General features: G+C 33.6%; 1 protein-coding gene across 2 annotated transcripts in view; it reads right to left on the bottom strand.

Moving 5' to 3' along the window:
* Positions 1 to 20,813, bottom strand: part of LOC123532023 (platelet endothelial aggregation receptor 1-like) — a 45,479-nt gene that overhangs the window by 14,227 nt on the left and 10,439 nt on the right. The window contains exon 1 of one of the 2 annotated variants that reach the window (XM_045313358.2): positions 17,554 to 18,018. The exons of the other annotated variant lie outside the window; for it this stretch is intronic. The gene's annotated coding sequence lies outside the window, so the exon portion shown is untranslated. Of the gene's footprint in view, positions 1 to 17,553; positions 18,019 to 20,813 lie in introns of those variants that run through there. 2 annotated transcript variants of the gene reach the window in all.

Genomic DNA, 20,813 nt, shown 5'->3' with positions numbered 1-20,813 from the left:
TACAAATTCCACGTGGCCATGAAAATTACAGGAACGTTTGGAAAGTAAACTAGAACATCAAAAATATAATTTCATGAAAAAAGAATAACGGACATCTAGCGTCCGGTGAACATAAATGATTACATATGATCAGACATTACAGTTTCGAACAAATCCATCACTTGGACAACATAGATTGGCGTTATTTAAAGAATAAGTGTAGTGTAATACAATCCGTTGAAATACAATCAAGAAATTCATATTGTCCAGTGCTTTTATTATAAGTGTTGCAGACGCTGTTTTATACGATACACCTTTAGATGATACGACCCTGAATAACAAAAAACATAACAAAACTTTTCTTCGTCTTAGATGCATTAGCTGAAGAAATTGAAAGGTGCATCTGCGGATATAAATCAGAAATAATGTCTAAGCCTCCTTCCCCAAATTTCTTTATCTTGATAAATCTCTTAGATAAATAGCATGTGGTAAACAAATTGTTATGTTTATCTTATCCTGTATTTTCCGTTGTTTCCAACAGGACATTGACGACAATCCATAAAGCGTGTATGCAAACTTTTGCGGCATCTGACATTAACGTTTATTCAAATACTCAAAATTTTTACACCGGATTCTTTCCGCAATTATAATGGTAAATTTATAACAATAATCCAAGCAGCGATTACCTCCTCTAGCGCTACGTCACAAATACGTAAATCACATGCCCGTTGAAAAGAAATTCAGATATTTATGATATTTTACTTTTGGTTTTATTTTTTCATGTTATCACCCTCATTAGCATAAAATCTCTAAAACATAATTTAAACAGTTTCAAAAACTGAAATCTAATATCCGATGAAATGACGAAAAAAAAAACGATGAATCAAAATCTTGATATCTTGATATGAATGTATGTGTGATGGCACAGTGTAGGAGATTAATTATTAACATGATAATTAAGATTCTTGATCTTTGTCAGATATATCTGAAATTTAGAAATTGCGTTCTTTTGATAAATGGTAGTCATACGAGTAACTGATTAAGTAAGTGATAAGCAACAGCTATTTATAAAAGCTCGTTAAAGAATATGTTGAAAGCGCATAAATCATGAAAGGTGGTGGTTATTTGTTATTCTAATATAAATTCTCTTCTGTTTATAAAACTTTGTCATACCGGACTGGGATTTCCGGTGCTTTCACCTGTGCTGGAAAACTCCATCTTACACCCAAGACTCTCGTGATGTAAATGACATAATTATATAAAAAAAAAAACTACATCCATGCGGTAATTTCGTGCAGTAATTATTTTTTACGTAAAGCAGGATAAAAATCAAATACCTTGATAGTTCCTCATTGCAACCTCGCAAACATACGCGAAATTTTGACCCAGCGAAAATATGCGCTTTTACGGTATGATAAGGGGTTCTATTTTAGCGCTGAACATTGATTATGTTCCCGCCATATTACAGGAAAGATAACGTTTGATAGCAAGAAATCGATGATTAAAAACAGAAGAGCAATCTGACTAAAGTACATCTCCTATTACGCTACGCATAGGATCTGAAAACGACCTATTCATTGCCTCGTTCTGACGGCCCTTTCACTAGCCAATCAGAGCCTAGCTTACAACATCTTGCAAATCTACCTGTAGCATTGACTTTTGATATTTATAATTCTTATGTCGTAGTGTATCAGATAGCCGGTTAGCTCAGTCGGTAGGCCACTTGCTTTGTAAGTGAGGGGTCCCGGGTTCGAGTCCTAGAATAACTGCATATTTTTCTTACTCTTTGACAATCGAACAAGTCGTCTGATTGGATAACATAAAAATAGCAATAATGGAAATCCAAAATATACAGAAGACGTATGTGAATGGGTCGTTCTCAGATCTTCGTTTAGAAGATCAAGTACTTTAGTCAGATTGAACAGAAGAGTTACTTGTCACTCTATTTACGATATTATGACAGATGCTTAGGTAAACTCGATGTGGCATATCTACACTACTTTGTCTTCAAGAAGAAACAATGAAATGGTGTTCAAGAGGATGCCCACACAGTGAACTCAGATACATCTCGTTTTCGTATCTCATTCTCTCGATAATGTTAATCTATCAGAATGATGAATCAAACACAGAACAAGATAGATTTTAGCTCTTGCTATTGTCTCGACCGAAAATTTAATCAAGGACAGTGTGCTGCTGATCATCGCTTGATTTGTAAAATACCCCCACCCCCACACCCCATTTCCATTCTAACATGTTATACCACAAAGAATGTGCGTGGCTGTGACCTAGTAAATATATAAAACATGCGTATGTCGAAAGGTAACCGCATTTTTGTTTGCTGAAAATGATTCATAAAATGTCTCCATGATTTGTTTTTCATGCATCAAAATTTCTCCATTTTATGCTACTACGTTTTTCTTTTTCAGTCTACAGACAGGAAGACCGGCCTTCAGAAAAACCGTCTTCCTATTAACACATGATTGATTAATTAGACAAACAAGTTGCGAGAGCCACAAACCTGTTATGTATAGAGTAAAGCCGTACCGTCACCACACAACCGTATCTAAGTCGATCTATAAATGCAACGTATCATGTCTAGAACTGAAACATTTATGTTTCGAGTTTACAGGTAAGTTAACGTAAACAGTAATATTTCTTCCATTGCACCCACATCCGTTTTTTTCTGTCATATAACTGAGGCAACACGTGACAGGATTAAACAAAATTTGATCTTTAACTATTTTTATAGAACGCATTATATCACTCATTTCTGTTATATTTACTTATCAAAAGGGAAGGACAGTCTCTAATGTTGTCAGAACTTGTTGTCCGACCCTTTTGTCCTTTAATTATATATGTTGAAATTGTTATTGTACTTACTTCATACCAAAGAGTAATAAAATATTATTAATTCTTAGCATGCTGGCTGCAAGTGATTCTGCCTTTGCGACCAGTGCAGACCAAGATCAGCCTGCACATCGGTCTGCACTGTTCGCCATTCAGTAAGTATCTTTTTGGAAAGCATCCCTTTTAACAGTTAATGGTACTGTCCAAATTGAAAGATGGACAAGTTCATTGTAGAAAAGCAGGGTAAAGTTAGATATAGATTATCAATGGGGTAAAATGAAACAGAAGGTTCTGGAAGCAGGTCTATTCTGGCTGTAACGTATTTCGACTGCTTCAGATCCTGATTCTATATGCTCTAGCTGTTTCGAATAGTGATTATGCAATAACAATTTGACATACTAGTTATAATCAATGTAAGGCGTAAACAAAGAGTGCTAACAGAAAATATGCAACTTTTTTTTTCAACCAAAGTTGCATATACTTGCAAAACACATGAAAACGTACTGCAGATAAAGTTTGAATGTCAGTCCATACGATAAGCTAAGAAAGGTTAAAAGCAAATTCATGAAAAGACGATTTCCTGGGAATGCATGTACCAGTTGCTACTAATGCTTTTATTTTTGTGACAACATGAGCACACATAGATAAGACTTGGAAACTTTAAACGTGCCTCCTTAATACCACAGTCACACATACGGCGCGGATAGCTACGTTTAGCTACGGACAGAAACGTAGTATTCCGTATCGATCCGTACCTGAGCCGTACGGATTGGTACGGATTGATACGGGTTACTACGTTACGGTACGGCTCAGGTACGAATCGATACGGATTACAACGTTTCTATCCGTGGCTAGACGTAGCTATCCGCGCCGTATGTGTGACTGGGGTATAAAGCACGGGTCGTTGAATCAAATATCGGGATAAGAGCATATTCTATACATTGCTGTACTCCTGCATATGACACTCGGTCGCATAGCGACCATCAGTGAGTTCCAATTATTTGGTGCCTTTTTTATTTTAGGGTTACCTTATTGAAACTGTCACGTTTCAATGAATTTACGCCCAACTATTATCACTGTTATGTTTTATTCAGCCTAACTGCTTATTAAACAGAATGTCCACTTTTCAATTAGTCAAACTTTGGCAGAGATTGTAACAAAGAGAAAAAAAGCACAAAGTGTGGAGTTAGAAAAGTTGTTGAGTAAACATTTTTCGCTTCAAATATAAAGTATTATGTGACGCAGCTAATTTTCCACATGTATTGCATATTGATAATTTTGTTATCTTAAACGTTGCCTGTATTTCTGTGGAAGACTTGGTTTCTTTCAAAAGACTATTTAAAACTGACCTTTATAATAAATCATTACATACATTAAGAACTGCTGGGGTTCAGCAGAACATTATACGAAAAAGGAAAACAACTATAATTAAATGAGGTTGATATATATTTTCCGTAAATGAAAACCGACCTACCTAGAACATTTTTAGAAGGATTATCTCTCCTTGCTCAACCTGAACTCCAACTCCGCCCTCAGAAAATTGTCTATAAGTCCCCACTTGATATCCATACAAATCAGTCATATCAGTCATATGCCGGCAAAAGCAAATATAAAAACATTCATCCCTGCACTAAACGTCAACTTTTGAAATATATCTCTTAACTACAGCCTGCTGGCGGCAAGTGGTTTTGCCTTTGCGACCCGTGCAGACCAAGATCAGCCTGTACGTCCGTGCAGGCTGATCATGGTCTGCACTATTCGCTATTCAGTCAGTACATTTTCAGTGAACACTCCTTTGAATAAGAAGTGGCACTGCCCAAATTGAATGATGGACCAGTCCATTTTAGAAATTTAGCAGGCAAAGGGTTAACTGTGTTAATCTCAGCTTGATAAACTGTAGCTATATCTTTGTGCTTGCAAAAGACAATCGCAGGTGACTGTTGTGCTGATAGAATCAATTTATCAAATCAACATTTTGTCTGTTTAAGAAATATTCAGTATTTGTTCATGGTAGTGGTTGTCTCTTGTCTTTATAAGCCTTACAAATACGGAGTCAAAATAACACGGTTGATTTTTGTAAAAACTAGATTGTTTGAAATAAATTGAACGAACGGATAAGAAATACATTACAAAAGAGAGGGTATAATTGGTCTAATCTACTGATGCGAAAGTCGATTAAAATTCCTCGGTTTAAGTTCAGATATCAAGGATTTCATTTACGAATCTCCTGAAATTAAATGCATTTCCAGTTTTATCATTTGAGCCGCGCCATGAGAAAACCAACATAGTGCCTTTGCGACCAGCATGGATCCAGACCAGCCTGCGCATCCGCGCAGTCTGGTCGGGATGCGTGCTGTTCGCTAACGGTTTGTCTAATTGCAATAGGCTTTGAAAGCGAACAGCATGGATCCTAACCAGACTGCGCGGATGCGCAGGCTGGTCTGAATCCATGGTCGCAAACGCACTATTTTGGGTTTCTCATGGCGCGGCTCGTTTGTTATCATGCTAATTCTTAGTTTTTATGTATTTCGAAGTTAATGCATCCACGTTTCTCTGTTTTCTCTCTGTCTGATTAAAATTCAGTGTTTAAAGACGTTTTCAATTTGATATCTTTTGCACTTTATTAAACAAATATTTGCAATATGCGTGTAAGGTTTCAAAACAGATATTTGATTAAATTGACTCTAAAATAAGCCGCAAAATTTCCGACGCATATATTCATACATTACTGAACAAGTTCACATTAATGAAACCATACAAACAAACATTCTTCCGAATTATTTATAATTGTGTAGTCTTGTTTTTAGTAGAATCTCTTAAGTGCGAACATGTTTAAACTAATGAAGAACTCTAGAAATGAAGTTGAAGAAATATCTTCCTGTCATTTTCTTCTCCTGCGCTTATTTCAGCTTATGATTTATGAAAAAATCAGTATAATCCTCGTAATTGAAAAAGAATATGAACATATTTTGTTTTTAAACTTGTAAATTAAGTCACACAGACAAACATTCTTCCGAAGTATTTTTGTAATTGTGAAGTCTTGTTTCTTTGAGTGGAAACTCTAAAGTACGAACATATTGTAAACTACTTCCAGGAAAAGGCTCTAGAAATTATGTGGATCTGAAAAGCTCCGGTCATTCTCTTTTCCTGTGCATATTTCAGTTTGTGATTTATGAAATTTTCTGAATATTAATCTGAACTGAAAAAAAAATATGTATACAGACGATTACTTTTAAGTTGTAAACTTATATATCGACTCGCCAGGAATTAGAGATCAGATATCATTAACGGAGTAAAATTGATTATTTGATCATTTACTATCAGTGAATTACCGACGATCGTTTACAAAATGCTTGAAATTTGTCTATGCTGTATAAACATTTTCTTTCTAAAATATAAAGTTACTATGCAGAAAATATTTGTTTCTTCCTTGAAAATGTCAGCCAGATGCAGTATTTTCATGAATGGCGTAGGAATGAGTGAAAATATAAGATTTGGTGTTTACGAGTGAAATATAGTTTGACATTACTTGTAAAACAAATACATTTTCTTTTTCAATTCAAGTCTTTTTAATCGGTTTTACTAAATTTTACCGATTTTGTAGTTCCGTAATAGCGAAACCTATATCTGACATTTTTTTGCTGTTCACAGACCAAATCATTTCACCCTTATTTTTCAGTAATTTACCAGCATTACCAGCATAAACAGTAATATATGTATGACTTCAGAAATTTTCTTAAACCAGTTCTAAGCAATGAGCCTTTTGTACAAGTAATGTTTGCCCCTCATGAACTTTTTTTTTTAAATTGTACAAATTTAAATTGTAGTACAGACATTATTAATATGTAAAAGGTTGCTCAGTCTGTACATGACGTAAAATGTTTAAAAGTGAAAGATATTTTACCATTCATTCAGTGTACGGGTAAGTTAACGTAATAGGATTCCAATTTAGACTGTTTGTTCGTCATACACTATCTTACAAAAAAAAAAAGAAAACTAAAATCGCTTCTAAAGTATCGATCGGCAAATACATGCATTTTAGAATGATATATCAAATATTGCAAGCAACCGTTGTTTCATTTGTAAACAAGACTAATCAGCTTTTTTGCTAGATCATTTTCCAAAAGAAGTTTCCGCTTACTATATTATTTAATATTTTCTCATATTCGCCCACGTACATTTAAGCATATTGTATGACTTCTTGAACACCTCGCAAATATGTTAACAGTCGCAGAGTTTTTTAAGGCGAAATAATTTGACCGTCTTAAATGTAAGAAAACGGACTCTGGTAACGTGCTCCATTTAGGTACACGTTTATTAGAAGAACGGTCATACGCGAAAGTGCCAAGTTGAATCCTGAGACAAACACAGTTACATATATATCAATTTAGATAGCGTTCAAAACTACTTTTATTTCAAACTGACCGCAACAATGTTCTAACGGTTCTCACAAAGTCAGCCACTTTGCCTGTTTAGTTTGGATCATTTAAATAACTAGTCGAGGGAATACTATTATTGACGATACCCTTTTAGTTTTATATCGAATTTCAGACTCATCGAAGAATGAACATATATGTCCGACACGTGTGTTTATCTGTCTGTCTGAATGTCTGAAATTTAAGTACATATCGATTAGAGGGAGAGCAGTGCAGTGCATAGGATCCAAAACTGGCTTTCAATATTTGACAAATTATCTTCCTTTTGTAGTTGGTTTTGTCATGTCCAGATCATAACTCTAAAAGAATCAAAGATATTTCAGTGAAACGTACAATACAGCATGATTCCTATCTAATGTATAAAATAAATTGTACACAGCCGGCATTTTAATTCTTACCCTGCTAAAGTTCTATAATGAGCTTGTCCCTCTTTCAATTTAGACAGTACCATTAACAGTTAAAAGGGGTGCATACCAAAACGATATTGACTAAATGGCGAACAGTGCAGATCATGATCAGACTGCACGGATGTATTTATTTATTTAGGTTTTACGGTGCACCAACACAGCATAGGTTATATGGCGCCAAACAGGACTACAAATTTTGGTTTCATATCTCATTTACATCGAAATAAAAACATGACGTATGGAATTAAAAAGACTGCACGGATGTACAGACTGATCATGGTCTGTACTGGTAGCAAAGGCGTAATCAATCGTGTCCAGCATGATAAGGGTAAAAGGCAATAGTTTTGGAAAATATTTCTACCAAAGTGATACAATTATCTTTTCGTACTACTGAACTGAACTTTAGTGTGACACTGAAGCTAGGCAACAATGCTTGATTTTTAATATTCAGCTTTACGCCATTGTACGATGATATAATTGTATTGCTAAAATGTATTATTATATTCTATAATATCTTAGCTATTGAAATACCAACGGCGTTTTCTTGCTATTTCAATTATTTTACAAGGATCATAGATTTTACAGTGTCTGGAATCTTCTAAAAAAATTCAAATAATATGAATTTGGAATTCGTCTATCCGCTCTGCAATTTAAATAAGAAGTAGGAAATTAGTGCGTCTGACCCTTACAAAACAGCCTCTCGGGTCATGCAGGTGGCATTCCCATGCCTTTTATTTGATTTATTATGATGAAACAACATTTGATAACTTTAAATTATCTGTATACAGCCCATATTTATAACGAAAGCTTAGTCAATTTATACAATTGAAGAATGTTACTATGATTAAAAACACCGTTATCCTGTGTAAAATTAGTAAGGAACAGGAATTGTAAAAAAAGATCATTATGTATAAAAAGAAAAATGAATCAAACATCGTTGATGTTGCCATAGTTTAAGTATAAGAAAATATTGACACATATATTTTGTAATGCACTTGAACTTGGCTCACCCCACCAAGGACAAAATGTGTATATTGTTATTTCAGATCATCAAAGACAAATAACTTCGACTGGTCTCGTTGATATATCAATATCAGTTATAATTGTACCCCCCGAAAAAGTGGTAAATGCCTTTGTATTGTGTCACTATCGTAGAAATAATGCTTTTACTTTTTGCCATAACGGTTGTGAATTTCATTCAAAATTGACGTAATGCGCAAAAATTTATTTTGGAACATTAGGATGGTAAATTGATACGTTTTAACACAGCTGTACAGATATATATATCAGTATGTGCAGTGCATATGAAACTTAAGTTGAATTGCTTTTGTAGATAATCAATATAGGACTACAGTATGCAACGCCCATAACTTTATAATGTGTAGTTACTCGATCTATTTTTCGGCGTAGCTGAATAACATGGATTTTGACCAATATTCTATAGTAAGCGGGGCACGGAACAGGTGCGCGATGAAAAGATTAACCATTTATTACTAAGTCTTAAATAACATTGAATATTAGAAGGCACATATTAAATAGAGGATATTTAGTCATTTTAACCCAAAACTAAAATGATTTATTCTAACTTTAAAGCCTTAAGTAATTTATCATCTCAAGAGAAATTGAAAGTACACTTCTTTCCCCGTTGCGTACCTCGCTTTCATATGAATGAGTGGTGGATGGTTGTAACTGTAGTCTGGGTCGAGATATTGTGCTAGTGGGTACTTTTGGGAAATTATTTTAGATTCAGCACAGGACGTCGAATCATTTTGACCTTCTTTTACTTAAAGGATACATATTGATCATTTAAGTTTGCTAATTAGTTGAAATATTTGCAAATGAGCCATGTGTTCATAGATGCATATCCAATTCTGTCTGTACATCCTGTTTAATTATGATTTTTCCATGCGCCAAAACATTATTACCTCTACGCCGTTTGTCTTTTTAACAGTGCTTTTTTCCCCTTTGCAATTTGTCTTTCTTTGTCTGGAATATGTAAATGTAACTTCAAAAGTACTGTATGGATTTCATTGAAAACTTAATATGTATATGTATCAATCAGTAAGTGAAAATACAGAGTGTTCGCGATAGTCCTACATTGAATACTTTTCAAATTATCACCCTTTGTGAAACTAATTTTACATTAATGGAACCTAACTCTATAAATTTACTGAAGATATTTCTTTGACACTTGGAATAAACACAGAAATAAATTGAAAGAATGCACATTAAAAGAACCATAAAACCATAAATCAATCCAGATGAGTTTTCAAAATATCTCCTTTTATTCACTTAATTCAAGGAAAATGATTTTGTACATACTGAAGAAAGCTTGATGGATTTATGATAACTAAACGCTGCATGAGGAGGCCATGAACTCAATTTATTTTCTTTATATACTATTTCTCAAATTTTTAGCTTTATCAGAATGTTTGCCTTGATGATCTCTAGGTCAGCTTTGAAACTGAGTCATGTGGAGTTAAAAACTATGTCAGTAGGCCAGATCAAAGGAAAAGCCTGCGAACACTCTTTATGAAACTTGGTCAGAATGTTCGTCTTGATAATTTCTAGATCAAGTTTAAATCATGGTTATATGGGGTCAAAAACTAGGTCACTCGGTCAAATCAAAGGAAAAGCTTGTGAACACTCTGGAGGCCACAGTTGTAATTTAATGTTTATGAAACTTTGTCAGAATGTTTCTCTTGATGATTTCTAGATCAGCTTTAAATCTGGGTTATATGGAGTCAAAAACTAGGTCACTTGGTCAAATGAAAGAAAAAGCTTGTGAACACTCCAGAGGCTACAGTTGTGATTTAATCTTTTATTATGAAGCTTTGTCAGAATGTTTGTCTTGACGATTTCTATACCAAGTTTAAATCTGGGTTATATTGAATCAAAAACTAGGTCACTCGGTCAAATCAAAGGAAAAACTTGTGAACACTCTATAGGCCACAGTTGTGATTTAATCTTTATGATACTTTGTCAGAACGTTTGTCTTGATAATCTCTAAGTCAAGTTTGAAACTCGGATATTTGGGTTCAAAAACTAGTTCTGTAGGACAGATCAAAGGAAAATCTTGTTAACACTCCAAAAATGTTGTCTTCAAGTTGATAATTTCTAGGTCAAGTTCAAATCTGGCTTATGTGGGGTCAAAAACTATGTCAGACAGTCAAATCAAAGGAAAAGCTTGTGAACACTGTAGAGACCACTGTTGTAATTCAATCTTTATGAAACATAGTCAGAATGTTTATCTTGATAGGCTCTAGGTCAAGTTTGAAACTTGATAATATGGGGTCAAAAATTAGGTCACTAGGCCAGATGGAAGGAAAATCTTGTGAACACTCTAGAGACCACATCTTAAGTTTGAAACTCATGAGAATTGGTCAGAATGTTTGTCTCTTGACTTCTAGGTCAAGTACAAATCTGGGTTATGTGGGGTCAAAAACTATGTCACCCGGTCAAATCAAATTTTAAAGGAAAAGCTTGTTAATATTCTAGCGGCAACAGTTGAGACTCAACTTTTATGAAACTTTGTCAGAATGTTTGTTTTGATGATCTCTAGGCAAGTTTGAAACTGGGCTTTGTGGGGTCTAAAACTAGGTTACTAGGCCAGATTAAAGGAAAATCTTGTTAACATTCTAGAGACCATAATTTTAGTTTGAAACTCATGAGAACTGGTCAGAATGTTTTTCTTGATGACTTCTAGGTCAGCTTTAAATCTGGAATATAAAAGCTTGTGAACACAAGAGGTCACAGTTGCGACTCAATCTAAAATGCGTCATGTGGGGTCAAAAACTAGGTCACTAGGCCAGATCAAAGGAAAATGTTAATATTCTAGATTCCACAGAGTAAGTTTGAAACTCATGAGAATTAATCAGAATGTTTATCTCGATAACTGTTAGGTCAAGTACAAATCTGGGTTATGTTGGGTCAAAAACTAGGTCATATGGTCAAATCAAAGAACAAGCTTGATTACATTCTAGAGGCCACTCTTTTGCTCGAACCTTCCTAAAACTTTGTCAGAATGTTTGCTTTTATAAAATCTTGGACAAGTATGAATCTGAATCATGTGGGGTTAAAAACTAGATCACTACGTCAAATCAAAGAAAATGCTTGTTTACAATCAAGAGGCCACATTTTTATCCAATCTTAATGAAAATTGGTCAGAATATTTGCCTCCATAAAATCTCTAGATCAAGCATGTTTACACTGTTATGGTGTGTTACTCAGGTGACCGACCTAGGGCCATCTTGGCCCTTTCGTTATAATTTGATTTAATTATAATTTCAGAAAAGAATGAGAAATTCAGACTTTTCTGTTTTTCGTAAAACTATGCAGCGTCATCTCCCTTATTTTAGAAGAATAAATATTATTTTCTAGTCTTCTATAAATGTATTTTTCTGGTTTCCTTGATAACACATTATATAACATACAAAGAGCATGTACATCATCCAAAAGCAGTCTGCAAAGAAACTGTGACAAGACACAATAAATTAAAAATATCTGTCAAAATACCAGTCAAATGACTTTAAAACGAGATGTTTCTCAGAGTCTAATCGGCTATTGAACTGAAGCATTAATCTAACGGAAAATGCCACAGACAAATCCTCTTAATAAAGCCGTTATTTCTTGCCTCGTTCGTTTTAATGTTTTTGTCTCATCAGACTTCTCAAGTAGTCAAGGTTACTGGTTGAATCTTGACATTTACCAGATCAGGCCTCTTCGTAAATTTCCGTTTTTATACTATTTTTTTCTTCTTTGTAGGATATATTAATATGTTAAACTGTAAATGTCGACGGAAATTTAAAATCAATCTTGATTTGCATGTACTTTTGAATTTTATTGAGGAAATGTCGTTTCGTTATGTGGTCGACTGCGTTTTTATTCATTAGTGTGTCTCCGAACGATCCAGTTTTGATATTTATAAATGTCAACTTGAATTTGTGAATATTAAAAGCGGCTCTTACATTATGAATCTGAGAGAAAGGTCAAGGTTTGTATAAAAGGTCCCTTTCTTTATTATAGTATGATATCATTTTATAAAAATACATTTGCGCTCAAATAGTACCTTCCCTAAAAGCATGAAATAAACTCAGCAGATGCTTGAACGGAAAAAGGTAAATCTATTTTATATATTACTTCATCAAGTCCTGTAGCATGATACAGTAGAACAGAGGTTTCTTAATGTTACTAGGTCATAAATACAATTTACAGTCAATGTCCTAGTATAAACTAGTATAAACAGGACTACAGCAATGAGCCCTGGTTTCAAGCTGTGACTGTTTTGTTGTTCATCAAGGAAGATTGATATAATGGAATGCAACGCAATGAGATGCCCTTTGACCTAATATGTAGTTTTCAGTTTGGAAGTAAAATGTACCTGCTGTTGATATTGACTGTGTATTGGACAACTTTGCACATTGTCACTACAACTGAAGAAGCCCGTAGGTCTGAACATGGACTACCTTATGTATACGTAACGTAATAATAAACTGGGAACTTGCAATATAAGCAACAGTGGACAAAATAGGTTCGAAACTGCCTTTGTTGATATGTCCTTGTATGTTGTAAAATCAATGTTCGATATGTTTTATTTTCTTTGTACTGTTAAAAGTAAAAATCCGAACTTACGCAGATTTAAAATAAAACATTTATGAAAACCACACGATAAAAAAAAGGTAATTGTAACAGTCTCGCTAAAATTTAAATGCAAATGTATTGAACTCGTAAAATAAAAGAAATACTTGAAAAATTATAAAAACTGTTCGCGAAGTGTACTTTAATTGTCTTTGTATTTGTAACAAAATCCATAAGTTATAAATTATTTCGTTAGGAACAGTATGAAATCACCAGTGATACTCTGTGCATAACAAGTGTATTGTATTCCATTATCTAACAGGGGCGGTTAACTGATTCTTGAGTTTTAGAAACATTTTGTCTAAAATATCTTCCGATATTAGGGTATTACAAAGCCTCTCGTTTAGAGTAGATGATAACTGGACTGTGATAATCGTAAGCTAGGGAATGAATTCACTCTGATCAAAGCCGAACACATATTGCTAATATCATATAGTAATCCAATGTAAGCATTTAAATTATCATATTTACAAAGAACATACATATCCTATAAACTATCGTATTGTTATTAATATAAACAAAGTAATATTTTCATATAATCGAGAGTGCAATATCTCAATAGAATGCTCTGTTTTTGATAGAAAACAGCCGTATTTACAAAGAGATATATCAATTATTCAATAAGTATGTAAAAATTCTATGAAGATTATACAAAACAGGCACAGTTAATATATGATCTCCTGATACATTATCAGACTGTGTACAATGTACGTATTCTAAAACATCTGCGCACACTGAATTTATTTTCAATTTGTTTCCAACGGGGGAAGTTAATGTTTTACATCAGTTTCCTTATCTGTGTAAATCTTTGAGAAATTGTTCACTATATTGATTCAAATAGAATCATTCACTCTTACTTGGCAGTCTATGTCGAAAGACTGGAAGTCATGTCTAACAAACTTGAAAAGCAAAATTACACGCTTTTTTGATATCCGTTTTGTTGGAAAAAGTACTTATAAAGAACTTCTTTATTTCATAAATTTGAATTATAAACTTCATGGATTCACCATATTCTTTACATATTGCTTCACGTTATAAAGAACAAAATCATAAAAGAGACATTTTTCTTAAAAAGATCAAACATGTAACTGTCAGTGATGATATTGTTAATGCAAAGAGATATTTTGGATATAAAAAGTTATGGACATACTAAGCAGTGATGGGTGTATTGCTTTAACATGTTTTTCTTCCACATTTCCAAAGAATAAGCATGCAATGCAGCAGCAGAAAGATAAGGCTATACAATGGTACTACTTTAATAAGATTTTATGTGTAAAGTCACAAAATATGTAAAACTCTATTGTTCTCTTCAACTAGATTCAACTGTTATCAATAGTTCCAATGAGACAAAATTTTATGTGCTGGGTGGGAGTCCCATAAACTACCAAACTATCTAACTTGTTAGAAAAAGGAGTTACACAGAAATCAGTTATTTTTGGGTATCCGTTTCCTTCCTCACTGAATTAAAAATTATATGATTTAAAAATGGTTTAATTTATTACACAGCTGTGATAAACTTTTATAGGCAACTCTTGAAAGAAATGATATTTATGCAATTTCCTTCGCAAATAAACTAAAAGAAATTGAATCACTTCAAACACTTTATAAAGTTGTAAATTTCTGTTCTGAGAAGAGAAGGAAAATATGTTATATGAATTTATCCTCAGGCTCCGCCTTCGTCAAAAGATAGAACTTCATTTATTCTATCGGCATCACGTCTAATAAAGCATATTTAGGCTAGAGCACGTTTTCTGAATAAAGGAGACGGGTGTATTTTATAGGCATTTATGTTCAACTGGTAATTTGACATGTAAATAGAACCAAAGATTCCGAAAATAAGTAGTTTTTGTGTAAAATGAATGAATGTTTACATCAATTTCCCGATTTCCTTAGATGCGAACGCGACTTAAATAGTTCCTGATGGATGGGAAGCCACTCAAGACGGAATCGGTCCCCAATCCAATTACATTAAGCTCACTTTGCGAAAAGCAGAATTATTTACGGGACACATTTCTATACATATTGCGTACATAATATGTATATGTTATAGGTCAGTCACTTGCACATAATACGAGATTTTACTAGGCGCGCATTTTGGGACATTTCAGAGTTATAATCTAGTGTCCTGGAATTAACATTTTGCTTGTCTTTTATCGTGAAAAAAAATGCAATGCAATTAAAGTACTTTGAATGTGTTATTTATTATTTTCCAATTTTCCAAATTCTCTCGTTTCATGAGATTTTCCCGGTTCAATGTTATCAACGCACTTTTAGCGGTATTTTCACGTTTACCATCCAATGCCCCATCGTTTTTCTATTTAAATGTCTTATATGGTTCATAAACGGTGTGTCCTCCCTGTATTATATAGCATTCTGTTAATTATACTGGCCTGTCTGTGGACTGTCACTGTGAATTAGGCCTTAATTTATTATATAGCTTGTTTTCATCAAGGTAAAATTCCATCATTTACAAGAAGATAACTATCACCAGTTTACAGCCATGATTTTATGATAGCTTTATATTCACAAGACTGCCCTGGGCACTCAATTTTGCTTAGCACAAAATCTAAGGTATCCGTGTCTAGCTGATGCTAGGCGCTTTCCACCGACACCTATTACTGTTAAATCCGTGCCGTATCACGTTTAATATTTAAAACTGAATTTTAGCCCGGGTATGTTTTCTGAATAATAAGCATTTATATTCAACTGGCAAATTGAATATTACATTTTTATCCTTTTAACAATTTTAATTTGTCTTAGATTCAACGCATTCTTAAATGTTTTAAACTACATATACAGTAAATAAACGTAAATAAAGTAAACACCGCGTAATCGTTCGCATGTGTACATAGTAAAATAACTTTAAAGTTGCAAACGGAACGTCATTATAAAAAGTTTTAAAGCTGACTGTCTGAATGAAAACAATATTGTTTTTACTTTTAAAGCAATAGCTCAGCATCTGCAAACTATTCAGACATCGTCTTGTTTTCCTCGAGTACATGTACGTGCATGAGGTAATGCTGGCTGCATTATCAACAAGAGCACTTATACATGTCACAAACTTGTAGTAAATGGGCTCTCCTTGGACGTAAAGGTCAATAACTGAAATCAATCACATAATTACAATACATTAAAGTAAGAGGTGTACGTCAACTCTCCAGTCCACGACATAGATTAATGCAATTCATGCCGTAACTAGCTCAATTAACCCTTAGCCTGCTGCAGGCGAATTAACAGCCTTTGCAAACAGCTTGGAACCAGATCAGACGCCGATTAAATCGGCGTCTGATCAGGTTCCAAGCTGTTTGCTACTCTGACAATATTTCTTCCAATTTTGGAGCAAATTGAATGAACTTTACAATTTTAGCAGACGAAATTTCCAGCAGACGACAATTTATCTAGCATGCTAAAGGTTAATATGTCACTGGTTGTAGATGTGGGTAGGAATATCCGATTCGGGAAAAAATTGTTTTGGCGGTAATGAGACTCTGCCGAGTTTATTACTAAGTAATAAATGTGCGATTTTATTAACCCTTAGCCTGCTAAATTTCCTAAATGGACTGGTCCATCATTCAATTTGGGCAATACCATTTATTATTTGAAGGGGTGTTCACTGAAAATTTACTAACTGAATAGCGAACAGTGCAGACCATGATCAGACTGCACGGATGTGCAGGCTGATCTTGGTCTGCACTGGTCGCAAAGGCTGAAATATTGCCGCCAGCAGGCTAAAGGTTAAGTAATCTGTCTTATTCAAATGACAATGTTACAGTTTAATTGCGAGTTTTATATCATTAGAATACAACGGTTTGCATGGCCGGATGTTGCAAGTGAAAATACCGGCAAAACCCTTCTGGCACACCCTCATGTCAGGTGACTCTCTTATGTCAAATAACGATTCATGCATTGGTTATATATTGTTTATGTAAAATTCAATAAAATCAGAGACATTGTTCTTTATACCATATTTCTTTAAAAATACGAAATAAACGCTACGCTGCAACCAATACATTTAAAAAGGAACTTTGTTGTGCGTCTTTGAAAACGTTATGAAGTCATTTCTGTTTACGGATCTTTACTTTCCACGCTTACAAGACAGAATGCTACAAAGAAAGAATTTCGTTTGCCTTATTTATTCTTAGTTTGGACTACTGAGTTTAGACTATTGACTAGCAAGCCATTCAAAACTTGTATAATATTATACATCGAAACCTTATTAAATAAATCATTAAAGAAAATGGACCTACCTTTTCTTTGAGTGTATAGATATTTATTTTCAATCAGTCACATGACATGGCTGATTTTATCCATATGTCCCTGTGGCAGAATCAAGTCACAATCTTATGTCCGCAGGAAATCAGTTAATTCTTGGGTATAAATAAATATTTTTCACAACCAGCATTCCTTGCTGAATTCCTAATATAGAAATGTATATATGCCACTGTTATAAAAGATTATATTTTTTTCAAATCTGTTAAGAGAAATTCGTATTCGTACTTCAATCTGAATGATAGAATTGAAAATTTTCGAGAATTGAACCTCTTTCATATTGTTTTCAGTGAAACCGTTTCGTTTTTCAATTCTTCCAAGAAATAAATTACGGTTGGTATAATGTGATATTTTGAATTTATTCTCGAGCTTGTGGAATAAATTGAATCACTGTTACAAGTTCTGCTTTTATAAGTCTCCTGTGTTCTGTGTTTTACGAGCATTAATCCGATATCTCGAGTAAATGTCCACGACACTGATTAGATATTGACTTTAGCAGCTTCACAGGCAGAAAATGATCACATTTGTTAAAGGTTCATGCCTGGTACGACACTTTCATGTTAAGACTCAATATTCATCACAGTGTGACTGCTGCATCTATATGGTGCAATAGATATGAGCGAAAACAGAAATGCATCAAATGTGTCTTGATTTGTGTTTACATTTCACACATTGTCATATATTAAATTTCTTTATAATTGTTAATTCCGAGTAATCCAATTTTATATTATCTATTATGATCAACACTTTGCATCTGATAGGACATATTCTTTAGTACAAGTTATTGATAGCCATGTTTAAACAACAGTCTGGAAAATTTCTTAAACATGTATATACAGCTTGCGAAACCTTTAATTTGATTAATTTAAAAGATAAAAGAAATCGAAGATTAATCAGTGAAAGAAGTGTATTTTTACTTAATGACGTAAAGAGTATATAAAAACCGCACCTATTTCTGCGGGCTATATAATCAGTGTAAAGTATTGTATCTTTGGGGTAGCAGCGTTGAATTATTTTATTGTTTAAACCTTTTACGATGATTATAGAGAAAGTTCAGGTTATGTTATATTTGGAGTACTCAGTAATATTCAATTTATGAAACTTCACTCACCATGACTTATGTTATTAAGAATACCTTTATTATACATGTACTTAAAACAACTTCATTTTCAAAGTGCATAACGATCTACCTTTTAGTTTAGGTAGTCAGTTGTTAAAAGAATGCTGTCAAGAGGCACTGAAGTTTAAGGCTGAACACCACTATATCCGGGTGTTCTTTATTTCATATAAAAACCACTTATTTTATAACGGTTTTTCGACATTTTTAGCATATCAGATTTTCAGAGACTTATATTCCCAAGGAGACTTTAGAAAAACAAAAAGAAAAGGGGTGTTAACTTTTATATAAGAAAACTACAGTTCGTTAAATACAACCTGCTGAATTTACTCCTTTTCGCTTCTTTCAATTTCCCTTTTCGAGACATCGAATTCTTACGCCGCCATTTTTAACTTAATGCGATTTCGATAGAATGCTAAGTGATACATACTGAAACGTGGTACAGTAAAAGAAAACACAATGCTATTGAGAAAGGGCACGAAGAAAGCGAGAAAGATTATCATTTATATTTGGACTACAGCGGAGGCTTACATTTCATTTGGTAGTGATCTGCCTTAACCACTGGACATTTCAAAAGTAGTTATGTGCTTAACGATTTACCCTCCCTAATAAAGTATGATCATGTAAAACATATTTATACTTACAATCGTATGTGACAAACTAAATTTCTATAATATTATTTTTGACAAAAGTTATAAAGTTAATGACCGTATTGTATTCTGTCCGTCTATCCGTCCGTCCGTCTTGTGTTAGAAGATAAATCGCAAGTTCAAAATAGTTTATAAAATTTGATTTAGTATTTTTGTTACCTACATGTAAGCATCGCAATAACAAGAAAGTCCTGTTACACAGAAGAAACATTAAAATGGTTGATGTTATTTACATTATTTCAATATTTAGGTCGCCTCTTAAATTTCTATAATGAGCTTGTCCATCAGTACCATTACATGTTAAAACGGATGCTTACCAAAAAGATACTGACTAAATGGCGAACAGGGCATAACTTGACCAGTCTGTACGGATGTGCATGTTCATATTCTTGTCTGAATTGACGACACCTTCAGAATACAGCCAAGCAAAATAATAGCAGACCGATTTTACTGAGTCTCTTTATGAGAGCTTTTAAACTTATGCAACACCTCCTCTAACCCCACTTCCCATAGCAACGGTTTAAAAGTAATTCTATTGATATATAGATAATCGAATGGAGTCCATCATTTCAAAAGACCAGCAAACACTGATATAAAGAACGTTTTATTGAAATCCAGACCTTACATTTGAAGATATAATTTTGGACTGAATAATACTTTATACATTTAAACGAGTTCAGTCGCTACTTACAATCTATGTAGTGATTTCATGTTTAACGGGATTATTCATTATTCAGTGGTAGTTTAAGTCCATTCCAAATTCCCTCAAATGTGAGGGTATTTTGACAGTGTATATTGTAGATTTAAATCGGGTTAGGGTACATATAGCTGGAAAACTTGTTCTGATAAAAGATGAAATTATTTAATCTATTTTATCCAACAAGTAATACCAGTGTCATAAATGAATAGAATACAGCAACTATTACCTCCCCTTCATCAACACCAAGTTAAAAATACCACGTGACCATGACTACTGCAATTAAAAATGAATTGTTTTCTTATTTTCGTTTAGTTTTTTTCATAAATCAACCAAATAAGCCTAAAATATCTAAAAAGTAGCCACATAATGTCAATAATTGCAATCTAATATCAAGAGTTGAAGAAATATTTATCAAAATTTGCTAACGACGCTTGTTGTTGCAGAGGCTCTTTACTGTAAGGGGACATACGTGCGTAGGAGACTGCCATTTATAGAAACATTTCCTGTGAATTTCATACCAAACTTATAATCGTTTGTTACTTAATATATAAGTTGACTGTATCAACTTTCAAAAACATCTGCACACACTGAATAGTTTAGATGGGATTTGTTCTCTGTGAAGACTTGATATAACTTGCGAAAATCTGCCTTACAACTTGTTGAGCTTTTTAATGTAAGTGTATGAGAACTTAAGTTGAAAGTCTTTGTAAAACTATGTCATCCCACAGATATAGAAACATATACAAGAAAACGTATGATATGTATCAAATA

This window comes from Mercenaria mercenaria, chromosome 11, assembly GCF_021730395.1.
Source record: "Mercenaria mercenaria strain notata chromosome 11, MADL_Memer_1, whole genome shotgun sequence".
NCBI classification, from domain to species: Eukaryota; Metazoa; Mollusca; class Bivalvia; order Venerida; family Veneridae; genus Mercenaria; species Mercenaria mercenaria.
This window is presented reverse-complemented; position numbering and strand designations above follow the sequence as displayed.